The sequence below is a fragment of the Ambystoma mexicanum genome, chromosome 6q (assembly GCF_040938575.1).
Source record: "Ambystoma mexicanum isolate Mex_15411 chromosome 6q, UKY_AmexF1_1, whole genome shotgun sequence".
Taxonomy (NCBI): domain Eukaryota; kingdom Metazoa; phylum Chordata; class Amphibia; order Caudata; family Ambystomatidae; genus Ambystoma; species Ambystoma mexicanum.
In genome coordinates this window covers 1003923219-1003936917 of record NC_090937.1, presented here as the reverse complement: position 1 = coordinate 1003936917, position 13699 = coordinate 1003923219, and positions in this window count along the sequence as shown.

Below are 13699 nucleotides of genomic sequence, written 5' to 3'. Positions count from 1 at the left end.
TGTGAAGACTTGAAGCACAAACAGCAAAACAGCCAGTGATTAATGAGCAGGTCTTTGGAGGGAAGGTCCAGGGAAGTCCACTCAGCGTTTATGGTGCAACAGTGAGACCCTGAGAAAGATTCCAAATGGAGGGGAAAGCGAACTGGCTATTGCCTCGTTGACACTGGAGGACACCAACCTCAGGCCCAGGCAGCACCTACACAGATGCTGAGCAGGCAAGTGCACCATACCAGGAACCGAGATGCATGAAACGAGGTGAGCAGGGCAACGCAGCAAACAGCACACTCCCCAAACAAAGACTGCACTGCAGTGGCCTGGGGAGCAGGGAAAGTGCTTGTCATGGTGCCTTTCATTACCATGCTGGGGGCCTGTGTGCCTTGGATATCACCTGCTATGTGCAAACCTTGAGGACAATGGATTGAGGTATGCATTACGGTTCTGGGGCACAGTGTCGTGGGACAACCTGCTCCACTGGGTGCACCCACAAGGTGGCATTTGGGACTGTGGGGGAGTCATAAAGCTTGCTGCACTGATATCAGGTGCCAACACACCGAGGGGCTTAAATGTAACAAGCATGTGTTCTGTTCTACAGTAGAGTGGAATGACCAAGTGGAGGGGTTATGGAGTACTTCCGGGGACTATTTGGTAGGGATATTGGTGCTCCTGGTGTGGGCGGTGCTGTTGACCACATCATAGCATAGCTACTGCTGGTATGTTGGACTCATAAAATTGGATTTCAGAACCTGTGTTGGGTGCTCCCCCCTCACATTACTGGTGTTCAGAGATTGGTTCTAGACAGGGAGGGATTATGTTACTCCTGAGCAGAACAAGGACAGGATTGTCTTTTGTGGATTGGACATGGAGTTATCCAGGGTCACTGGTGAATGAACTGGAATCTCACTTCCAGCGATGTTCTGCTTATCATATTGGGACTAAAGCCCACACAGGTGAAGCCACCACAGGACAAGGTTACAGTGTTGTGCGCCGCAGGTGGTAGGCACTGACATATGGCACCTCCAAGACTTCCCAGCCACAAACTGTGAGCTCTGCTCCGGCTCCCACCCTGGACTGCAATTTCTTGCAATCCCCCTGTTCCGTGACCTGTGCGATGTGCATCTGATTTGTTTGTGCCTGTCTTGCTGGTAGGCCGCCTGTTGAGTTCCTTGTTCACAGTGCAGTCCCTCTGTCTGCTTCTCTCCCGCCTGACTCCATGGTGCTCTCCATCTCCCCAATCTACTGTACCTGCTAGTCTATCACCTATCCCACCTCGTCTCAAAGCCTGGAAGGAAAAAGTTTAAGAAAACACTCCTGGTCTCCAGGCCTGCCCTTCGCTGACACCTACGTCAATGTTTCCTCCAGGTAGACCATCAATGACATGTTCTTTGTCGCTCCCTCTCCGTACCTATGGACTCCCTATATAGTCTCAATTCTCTCCCATTTCTCTTCTTCTCCCATTGATGGTGGAACCAGATGGGAAGTACTCTTGGGACACTTCCCATCCTCTAGGTGTATCATTAATGTCTAACAGAATGGCACTGTCATGGCCCAGGGTTCTCACTCCATCCTCCTCCTTCTTGATAGGCGCCTTCCGGCTAATATCAACTTCCTTCCTTCTCCTGCCATTCCACCTTCTGCAACACCCCTGCCTCCTCTGCCACCACCTCTGGGTCTACGGCATCCCTGTAACCCATCTCAGAAAGCCTTGAAAGGTGGCAACCAGCTTCACTTAGCTACTCTCAATGCTCGTTCTGCCATTAAACACTCTTCTGACTTCTGTCTCCTTCTTGAAGACTTTTACCTTGACATTCTTGCCCTCACTGAGACATGTTTCAATGCCATCTCTGCCACTGCTTTTAACACTCTTCCAGAGGGCTTCCAGATCCTTTCCAAGCCCAGGACCAACCAGTCTGGAGGCGGACTGGCCATGATCATCCCTGAATTGGTTTCTGCTACTATCATACCCAGTCAATTCTATTTTTCCTTCAAATGCCTCGTCTGCAAGCTTGGTGAATCTCCTACACTCTTGCATGCTCTTGCCACCATTTACAGGCCCCACAGCCCAGTCTCCCTATTCTTTTCTGAATGAGCTGACCTTACCTCTTCTTTCCTGACCTCTACCTCCAAGCTTCTCCTCCTCGGAGACTTAAACATTCATCTTGACTCTCTCTTTTGATGTGGCCATTGTACTCTTCTGCAACCTCTGTGACTACCTTTTTCTCACCATTCTTCCCTCTGGTTCCCTCTGGTCCAGCCCACTTAGACGGACACACCTTGGATGCGCTCATCACAGAAGCCATCCCATCTCTCTAACTCTCTCACTAACCTTGCTCCTGGTCTGCCCATGGTATGCTTTCCTCTCAGCTGGAGTTCCAGGGCTCCCTGGCTAAGCCTCTGCCCATGCGGTCAGTCTCCTTCTTTGGCATTTGACCAATGTAGCGAGTGTCAGTCACTGCATTTGCTGCCATTTTCACCCCCCTCTGACCACTTCTATTGACTCTCAAACTGACACAGTCCTTGCTAACCTTCATCTTTCCAACGCCAATGTTAGGCAGAATTATATGCCGTACCCTTTGGGAACACCACACACAATTAAGACTACAAGTGACAGTACAGATTCACCTTTGGTACAAGCCTGTACTACACAGTAAAGTGGTAGCAATGACTGAGCAGCCAGACTTATCTCAAGAGCAAGTGAGCAGTATCAATAGTTACACAAACGGCAATTACTACAATTCAAACAAACATTGACTGAAGGTTTCTGAGTAAAAAGAATATACATTTATTTACACATCAGTTGTAAAACATATCACTAAAGTAAAGCAGTTGAAAAATCACACTCTTAATACTCCCAATAGATTTTGAAGTTAAGCTAAAAAATGAAGTGTGAGCAAAATGGCACTCCAATAATTTAAAAGAGAGGTAAAACAAAGTTAGGCTTAAATTGAGCAGCAGCAACAGGAAAGCAGGCAGTCACTCTAAAAAAGGAACTACAGTGAGGGAATCAAATCAAAAGGCTCAGGGCCCAAGTCAATAGGACAAGATCACACAGTTCAAGGTAGTTTGTGGTTAAGTCTTTGCCAAGAGTTCCGGACTGAGTTGGTCAGCAGAAAAGTTAGTTTAAATTTGCGAAAGGTTTCACACACTTTCACCGCAGCTGGACGAAACGAACAATCGGATTTGAACAGTACCTTAAAATGGAGAAGCAGCTGTAGCTGAGGCAGACGTTCCTGGCAGGTCCTGCAGGCTCATGGTTCCTGAAGCGACTTTCGGACTGACACGAAGTAGGAAGACTGGAGGGTCCTGCACTCCCCAGGGAAGAAACCAGCAGCAGAGCACAGCAACAAATAAAAGGTGCGCTCCTTAAAACCCAAGCAGGTTCCAACCTTCCTTGCTATCCGGTTCATTGTAGCTCTGTACAGCAAATTCGACCAGCGGAGGGAGACCTGGCTTGTAGTTTAGGTGAACTGGTTGGTCCCACCAGCTCAAGGGGAGAAGATTCCTTGACAATCTTCCCTGTCGTTGAGTTTGAATATTCGGACCTGCAGCAGGGCTTCACCGGGCGGTTTAGTCGTTGTATGGGTCCTCTTCTGTCAGCTCCTCTTCGGCTCTTTCATTCCAGTGGCGAGTCTGCCTTTCCAGCCCCAGAGTCCTGCTTTTTAAGCAGTGTTACCCCATTCCCACAGCCAGTCACCTAGTCAATCAAACAGGAGTGAGAATTGGGTTACCAAGGGAACCCATGGCTGGGGTCCTAAAACCCCTCCCTCACAAACTGCCTATCCAGATTTTCAGACGCCTAAGGAGGGCTTCTGTGCAGAAGCCCACGAAAGGACGATGAACAAAGGATCCAAACCTGGTCTGGCACGCAGAGAAAACACGAGAAAGACTTTTACAAAAAGAAATGGCGAATAAACATAGCAGGAATCAAATTAAAACAAATATGGTCCAGCGGATTTACGATCGAGGCTACCAAGATAGCCTAAAACTATACCAAGGTTATTTAAGATAACCGCAGTAGGAAAAATAGGGTAGTTAGCACTGCCACCAGCCAAGTCTTGATGAAAAGGGAGCGAAACAATGCTCCAAGAGAAACAGACAAAAAGGGATAAGTATTAACCCTTTTCAGTACTCTATGTCAGATAGCTTGTACTGGGTCTGTGGATTAAAAGAGACTAATACAGTTAATGGCAACTTTACATGTTCTGGGAGACAGTCAGTCCCAGAAAATGGATTCAGAGTTGGGAAGTCTAAAAGACAATCCTGTGTCACTGCACTGAGGGTGCTGTGTAACACACAGTAAAAATATGATGCCTGTGGAGTAGGTGAGGCTCCACAGTCTATGAACACAAGTAAATGTAAAACACACACAGCAAAACACATGTAAGACTGGGAAAAAAGGCTCACACTCTTAGCAGGTGAAAAAGAAAATCCTATAAATCCAGCAAAGCTGCTGAGGGACTCAGTAGGTAAGGGAAATGAGCCATTCTGGAGAATTCTCCCTAACATCCAACACCCGTGAAACCCTTGCCCCTATCATAAGGATCCACAATAAGCCTGCCTCCAAGTGCAACTTCTGGTATGATTCCAACCTAGCCTCTCTGAAATGCAAATGCAGAGTTGCTGAACAGAAGTGGCAGGTTTTAAACACATCCATTGACAAACTGGCCTGTCTCCTGCTCCAAAGGCAATACCATCTCTTCATCCGCTCCAAGTAGCGGGCTCATGTCCAAGTTTGCATCTCTAGGACCACCAACAATAGAGCTGAACTGTTCAAAATCTCTAAGAAACTCACCAATCCTGCTGCACTTTCCACTTCCCCTCTTCCATCCCAGGCCCTCTGTATTGCACTGACCTCCCATTTCACAATCAAAATCCAGGACATCCTGTCCTCACTCTCCTCTACCCCTTTCCTACTCCAATAACTGTTCTCAATCCTCCCATGGCCCCCTCTCTCCCTCCCACATATTCTTCGCCTTCTTGCCCATAGCACTGGATGAGATCTCTAAAGCTGTCTGCTCTATGAAAGTCTCCTCCAAACGGGTGCTCCCCTGCTCCTCCAGGCTATCAAGGACAACATTTCCTCTCTTGCTCTTGCCTTGGCTGATTTCTGCAACCACTCATTTTCCACTGGCTTCTTCCCACTATCCCTTAAACACTCCCTTGGGCACCCTCTCCTTAAAAAGCAATTTAATGACCCCTCTTTCCCTGCTAACTACCACCCTATCTCCACTGCTTCCTTCCTGGGCAAGTTCTTGGAGAAGTTGGTCATCTCCCAAATGACCCTCCACACATCTAATAAACCTTTCCTAGGTGCAACTGGGCTCTTTTCTCTCCTCCACCTCACTCTCTACCTGCAGCATCCCTCAGGGATCTACCCTATCGCTGTGGCTCTTCAACATCTACCTTGCTTTTCAGGCCAACTTGATCTCCTCCTACCTTCATTTCCAGTGTTATGCTGATGACACAGAGCTCTCCTTCAAGTTTCCCTTTAATACCTCCTCTTCTTCCTCCCTCATTCCTGACTGCCTGACGGCTATTCAGGCATGGTGCACAGTTAATGATCTCTGTCTTAATGCCTGTAAAACAGAGATCCGTCTCATTGGGATCCCTGCTTCCCTCAAACTCTCTGGTGCTCTACTTGGGTCCCCTCCCCTCACCATCTTGTGAGGTTAAAACATTGGTGTCATCTTTGACTCCTCTCTCTCCTTCTCCCCTCAAATCATGGACTTTGCTAAGAAGGCCCACTTCCACTTCACCTCCTTGGAGGTATTCTCCACTTCTTTACCTTCCCCCAGAAACTCAATGTCCCCAGAGCTCTGGTTCTTTCTAGGCTGGACTACTGCAACAGCCTCTTCCTCAATCTCTCTCTTACCTCTCCTCATCCCCTTCAACTAATCCTGAATAGGACTGCAAGACTTGTCCTTGGCCCCAAGCCCACGGACTGCATCTTTCAAGCCCTAAAGTCTCCCCACTGGCTCCCAGTGGCTGCAATGATCAAATTCAAAACCCTCTGCATCATCCATGTGCCTTTCTGGGGCCTGGGACCCTGCCACACCCAACTCTGTATCCCTAAATACCTCCCTGCTAGAGCCCTTTGGTTCTCTAGCTCCAACTCTCTGCAGATCAGATGTTTATCCAAGCATAGAGTGAGGGGTAGATCTCTCTCTTTCGGCAGGTCTCTCCCTCTGAAATGGCTTCCCTCCCCTTCTCAGACTTGAGCCAGACCTTCTTAAGATCTGGAAGTTTCTCAAGACCCTGCTATTCTCTACTTCCTTCCATCTTGTCCTGCCTTGCTAATGCTCCCATCTGCCACTGCAACTGGTGGCCTGGCCACTTATGAGTCTTACAGGCACCTGGCCCTCCTTGATCAGTCTATACCAAATACCCCCCAAACCAGTACTGCACTTCTGGAACCCCTTCTCTGACTAGCCTGGTGGGTTAGGAACCCTTCCAGAGTCTGGTCCACCCCTTGTCCTCGCACTTAGACAGTGTCCCACCTGGCATCACCTGCCACTTGCCCCCCTGGGCTCCACCCAGCGTTTGCATAGCCCCTGTACCATTTCTTCCTTCTTCCCCTCTCTCCGCCTGCATTTTTATGCTCCTTCCCCTGCCCATCCCTGACCCCCCCTTCCCCCTCCACCACTCCCTTCCCCCCTGCACTTCTTGTTACTGCACTTGCACAATCCGAATGTCACAAGTCCTACTAGGACCGTTATTATTTTTTATCTCCCCTGTCCCCCCTTTTTTGTCTTGTGGCACCATGTTTGCTCTATAGTGTGCTCCTTATAAATACATAGGGCCTCATTACGACCCTGGCGGAAAGTTACCGCCAGGGCCGTGACTTTACCGCCATGGTGCTAACTACGTTAACACCATGGCGGTAAGGGGATTTACCGCCCCATTCCGACCTTGGCGGGGCGGTAAATCCCCAATCCCCATTTACCCTTCCCCATTCCCATTTTTGCCCCATAGGGCATAATGGGAGTGGGGAAGGCGTTAATTACGCCACCGTAAATTACGGTGGCGTAATTAACACCAAGTTCCCTTACCGCCATGGATTTTTACACCCGCTAGAAGCAGGTGTAAAATCCGCCATGGCGGAAAGGGAACTCGTGATTGGCGGTAAGGGGTCGGCGCAGCTAACGATGGCGCTAACCCCTTACCGCCAGGGTCGTAATGAGGCCCTAGAGTTGATGCCGAGAATAGTAATCATTAAAACTAAAAAAACTTGCTTCGTCATTTCTTGAAATAGCAGGATTTTAAAAAAAAATTGCATATGCATACAGAAAAAGGGGAATGCATCCCATTGTTGTCATCAAAATATACTTTACGTTCAGCCAGTCAAGTTCCAATTTGATTACAATTCGTATAGAATGTGGGGCTTTTCAATTCTAAGCACTCTCTTATAAAGTCAACCACAGCAATGATAAGACCCACACAGTCACCTCTCAGAACCATTGACCACCATTATACTGCAGATATAGACCCATCGTACTTAATGTACTTAGTAAAGAGCTCCGATCTCAGTTCCGTTAGAGCCGAGCAGATTTTGACGAGGTGTTGTAAGGTTTCCAGTGAGGAGATAATCTTACAGAACCTACACATCAGGGAGATTAAAAGTCCCTCATAGTGGAAAAGAAGTTTAACCTGATTCTCATCAGCTCGTTTTTATAAGCAGGGTCCGGAAATGTTGTTATACATCCCAGGGTCTGACCATAAGCTCTAGACATGTGTGCAAGCTGGTTATGGAGTTTATGTTTGTTGGCTTCTTCCCCAGTTGTTATCCAATCCTTTTCCCAAAGCATCTTCTTAGTTTTATGCAAATTAGTCAGGAGTTCCTCTTGTGAGGCCTCTAATGCTTCTAGAAGTTTTTTTGCAGGAGTCTTCCCATGCTGAGCCTACTACGTTGTCTCCCTTAGATAACACAGAATAAATGATTTAGAAGCATACAGCCGAATCAGGTGTTTTTATTTTCTAAAGAAAGAGAGTACTTTCCATTACACTGCAGCCTTGAGTGAAATTAGGCGTAGTCCTCTTCTTATAATTTTTAGTGGGATCGATTTAGGTAAACCAACAACACATTTCCAAAACTTCCCTTCAAGTAGCGGCCATAGCTGGCCTAGGATGGTTTGCATTGCTTTGAGCCATACGTTACAGTAGGGAACACCTTGGCTTTATAAAATTCCAACACTGGTTGTAGGGAGAACGAACAGAAGCTTTGCTTGAGGATTAAGGCTGGGTTGGCCAGAGCTCCAACTTTCCCTTTTAGAGCATCAATTTTTTCTTTTCCGCTACGTTCATGGATATCTACAGTTCCGGGTATTTGAACGACGTTACACATTCCAATTTGTTGTTGCCAATGGACCAACTAAAGGTCTGCGTCTTCTTATTTTGTTTCTGAAATTGAGCGGCCTTTGTTTTTTCAATGATGATCGAGAGATTGTTCAACATGGAGTATTCTTCTAAGCATCTTAATTGTCTCTGTAGACCTACTGGGGTTCTATCCACCAGGATGATGTCACCTGCATACAGGAGATCATTGATTTCCTCCCCACCAATTTTTGGGTGGAAGCTTCTACATGGTTTCATAAAAGAAGAAAGGTCTGAGATGTATATGTTGAAAATGTACAGAGCGAGCGGGCATTCCTGTTTAACGCCACGCTCCGTTTTATTTTATTGCTTAGAAGGCCAGCAGCCTTTAGCCAAATCCTGAAGAAGGTATCCGTGTGTAGCACTTTGATTTGGGCTATAGGGCCCTCCCGGCGATTTCATTTCATTAGCTTTTCCAACAAGTGTCTGCTGATATTATCAAATACTTTCTGAAAGGGCACAAGAGCCAGGTTGCATTTTCTACTTGATTTTAACATTTCGTTTTTCAGCAGCAAGAGTAAAAACAAAGATGGAGAAGTCCCGAGACCTTTTGCGAACCCAAATTGCAGCTGGTCATGGTGCCCGGATTACTTTGCCCACTCTTTAATCTCTGGAGGAGAAGTGTTGTATACATTTTCCCCAGGACATCAAGAAGAAAATAGTTTCCTGAGTCATCACGGTCACTGATTTTAAAGATCGAGACTACGGTCGCCTCCTCCCAAGACTGTGGAATAGATCTAGTTGCTGCAATCATCTTCAAGATTGAGTCCACCACGGCCCCCCTTTCTTCTTGGTTTTCTTTTAAAATCATGTTCAAAAGGCTGTCTGGCCAAAGCGCACAGGATGGCGTAGCTCATTTGATCAGGCAGATTAAGTCTTCATGGTTGTATGTTAAACACCACACAACATCCATTGCTGCCCTCTTCTGCTGCGTAACCCCTTCACAGCCACGCCAGTGGCCATCAAAGAAATAGAGAAGGTAGAAGGAGTAGTTCTCTTTGCCCATGGCAACCATTTTGGTTTTGGGATTTTTAACTTGAAAAACGGCCACAGAGCCAATTGTCAACTTAAACAAAATTAAATATAAAAAAATATCACCAAACAGAAATCAGGCTGTGTGCTATGCAGACATTATCAGTAGGTCATGACTATGCCCACATTAACTGGCCTTGTGGACCATTGCCTGCCACTAATATGCTCCAACAAGGGGGTTATTGCATAGTTGTTGCTAGAGTGATAGAAACAAATGCAACTCACAGAAGCATATCCCTATTTAGCTAAAATGTTCAAAAGTATCAGAGGCAATGTAAAACACTGCTAAGAAGTGATAGGCACCATATGAGATGAAGGATCATGTGATTCGGTTTTTATTTTCAAGGAAAAACATTGTACATTGCCTAGGAGTATAGCTCAGGGGCAACGTGTTTGTCTTAGAAGCAAGACAACACATGGCAGCACAGGTTTGAATCCCGGTCTCACGCTTAGAAACTGATCTCTGGTATTAAGCGCATTATAAAAGAACAATTATAATTATAATTACATTCAAGGATCTTATTTTTTAACTTCTTCTGGGTGCAATGAAGTTTAACACTGGTTTTTGCAACTTTACAATAGTAGACATTGCTTAACTGCATTTGTGTGCTGATATGCAACCACAGAGCAATATTTGTGATTGTTTAGTCAGTTGAAGGGTTTAAAGAAAGATGGTCTGTTCTTAAAGAAAATACAATTGAATGTAAACATTATTTTACTTTTAATAAAAATTAATTTACTTTGGTGAGCATTTTTATTTGAAAATGTGGTACGCAATTCGAGTGCATGGTGAATTTTCAGCCAGAATTCTATCTTCACATTTGGGTGAACAGAATTTGATCAACATCCCAGAGCTGCAACAGTTCTCACTTCTTTTTCTTCAAATTAGTAAACCAAGAGACCAAACATAATGAGACCTTAGCTTAGGTATTCCTGCAAGTCTTCCTTAGTTGAGCCACAGCTCGTGCACTTGCCATCAACTGGAGGTGTGTTCACACCCTGGGTGAGCAACATAATTTAATAAGAGCAGAACCATGCGGGCTCCTACCTTTCTCCAAGCCCTGATCCAAATTGATAATTATACTGTGAAGGTTGTTGTCTCTTCCATTATTCTTATTAACACTGTCTGTACCTGCTTGTTCTCCAGTTTCAAGGTTCCCACGACACCCCTTTATTTTCAATTGTGGAGCCGCATCCATGCTTGCCAGCACCTGTTACTTTTAAGTCTACTGTTGTTTTCTATCTCTGCGGTTGTATTCATTTTGATGATGCTACTTCAGCTCTTTGATATCCAAGAACATTGGGTGGTATCAGCTAAACCCAGTTGAATTGCTGCCTGCTGGTAATACGGCTAATATGGCTGTTACCTCTAAATGGAATTAAGAAGAAATAGATCCCAATACCAATCATTTTACAGTTGCTGGGACCATGAAGGGGGTAGGTAAGGTTGAATATATTTAAATAAGTAAGATTCAAGGGTTTATTTTACATTAGTAGATTTAACACGTAATGGCATCCGAGCACTACCACATCACACACCTTGAACTGCTCCCTGGCAGCAAAAACAGGGTAGATGATCATTCTTTTCATGCAGATCTCTTACAACTAGTAGGAAGTACTACTATGGAAAGAAGGGAGGGTGGTAAAATCAGAGAAGAAGGAGCCCACTCAAGGGCCTGTGGGCTTGCGGGCCTGTGGCAGCAGACCTATTGTTATGGTTAAGTTGCTGAAATCATAGAAAGAACACTTTTTGTGTGGCTTATAACTTTGGCGCCATTCAACAAATCCCCACCAAACTTCAATATTGGCAACCTCAGAATGATTTTTCGAAGTTTGGTGCGGATTTGTCCAGGAGAGGCACAGTTATAATGGGGATCCCTAAATGTTTGAAATCCTCATAGACACAATAGAAATAATGTTTTGCTCGTGCCTACAGCCCAAACCGCTGTACGGATATTCACCAAACTTGTGCAAGGTGCAGCAGATTGGTCCCAAAGGCGTGCTTTTACAAATTTGCATAGTTGATGTAAATCTGTCCAGTATTATTTAACAAAATGGCCAAAATATAGGTCAAACAAAATTAGTGTTATCTGGGTCTTGTCCATGGATTAATTTCCTGATTCAGGGTCCATGGATGCCGCTGGCCCAATCAGAGGGTTACTTGGTGTCTGAGGACATCAAAAGCACACGCTGATTGGATGTTGAAAAATGTGAAGTGCATCATCATTTTTAAAACCGTCACCATATTGGATCCGCGGACAGATTCCATTGTCCGCAGACAGCGCAATGAACAAAAAGTATGGAAATTACATCTGGGGTTATTTTGTGGCTGAAAGAGGGCCTGGAAAGGGTGGGGGAGTGGAAAAAAGTTGATAGGGAGCTGTTTTGATAGGTGAAAAAAGTGGTGTCGGTGTCGCCGAGTCCGGGGTCATTTTACTGTCCACGAACGTCATTGGGAGTGGGGGGGTTCTGGGCAAGTCTTGTTATTTGAAAGTGTATTGTATGTTCTTGTTATATGGCCACACACATTATTGTAATATGTGTATGGTAATTAGTAGTTGTAATATGGTGCAATTATATAATTGAAGTGTATGCAGTATTTATGATTGTTGTACAATTGAGGACAGTGTTTATGGAATATGTATTTGTTTTTTGTGAAGATACAAAATAGGATACTACTTGGTATGGTTACTTAGTTGGATAAGTGCTGTGTTTGCGGTGCAGTATTTTTTAAAGAAAAGGGAAACTCTGGCCTTCTGACAATGCAATGGCAGATTGTAGTTGGAGCAGTGTTTGATGTCTTAAGTAGTGCTTGGAAAAATACATTACTTTATATGTAAGGTGAAGTGTTCTATATAGATACTTTGGTAGTATACACATATGTGTAAGCAGGTGGAGAATGGTGGCACTATAGTGGATGTATTGAAAAAGGTTGACAGTGTGAAAGGACCAGTTTGCTGAAAGTAAAAAAAAAAATGCATCTGTGCATTTACAGCATCACTGTGTGTAACTTTTCTTTTTTTTTTAAAGGAAAAGCAAATGTAAAAGATGTGTTGAACATTTTTAAGTGGACGTTTAATATGTTGGCAATGCATATAAGTAACTGCCAGAATGCTGCAATACATGGTGTTTGATACAGCGGTTATAAAAGAGTACATGCTTATTGATAAGCTTATTGAGGGGTAAGTGGCTGCATCCCTGCATATATATTTTTGTAAAAGTGTTGAAAAAATACTTTAAAAAAATATAAGCATACCTGTACTATGTCCTGTTAGAAGCAGATGTTACTGAATGTGTACATTGAAATCTTGGATAGTTTCACAGTATTTGTTAATGCAGGTGACTTTGAGTAAGAGGAGATATGTACTCTGAGAGTTCAATGGTACACCTGAAGTGTTGAAGTGATATGACAGGGTTAAATGTAGAGTTTTTGGATGTGATTGGTGGATGGGTTTGTGACTGTTTGAAAGCAGCCAATAAGGGACTGTTACAGACATAAAAGTAAAAATAGTAGAAGGGCTGCATTGTGCTGTGGACTGTCATGGACATTGAGATATTAGGCAATCAGGTTTCCTGGTTCTGGTGTACAGGAAGACAGTGTATCAAGAGTTGATTTTGTTGTGTGCAGTGAAGATGGCTATGGCTTTGAGGAAGGAGAGTGTCTGGGTGTTGGGCGATTCTTGGATCCATTGGTTAAATGTGTGCTGTGAGCAGTGTGGATTACCTGTGAATCTTGGATTTGAAGAATTTAATGTTTCCCGGTATGGAGTCTGAAGAATGAAGTGTGTGGAATGGCTCCCATTTTGCAAGAGTATGCTTACTTTGAATCATCCAGACATCATTGTAGTTCACTGTGGAGGCAACAGTTTTGGCTATGTCACAGGAATCTTCTTATAATTTACTATGAAGAATACATTTGCAAAGTTAATGGAGCTGTTTTCATGTTCAAAGATTGGCTCAAACAGAAATGTGGGAACGTTCCAATTTTGTGGACATGTGAAATATGTAGTGAAGAATGTTTTAGTAGTTGTAGTAAACAAAAAGGAAAAAACAAAAAATACAAGCTGTTTTTGTTAGAAAAAATAATTAAGTTTTGCTAGTTCAGTATATAAAACACCCACATTTAGAAAAAAAAGTTTAATTTAAAAGCCCCTATTTTTTAACAAAAAACAAGTTTATTGATTTGAGTTCCTCCACCCCACGCGTGAAATGTTCCTGGTGTCTGCAGACTGCAGTGTCCTGTATGGCCTGCGAGGCAGCCGGAGGGATCCTCTGCCACAGAGGATTACTCTGTGTGGTG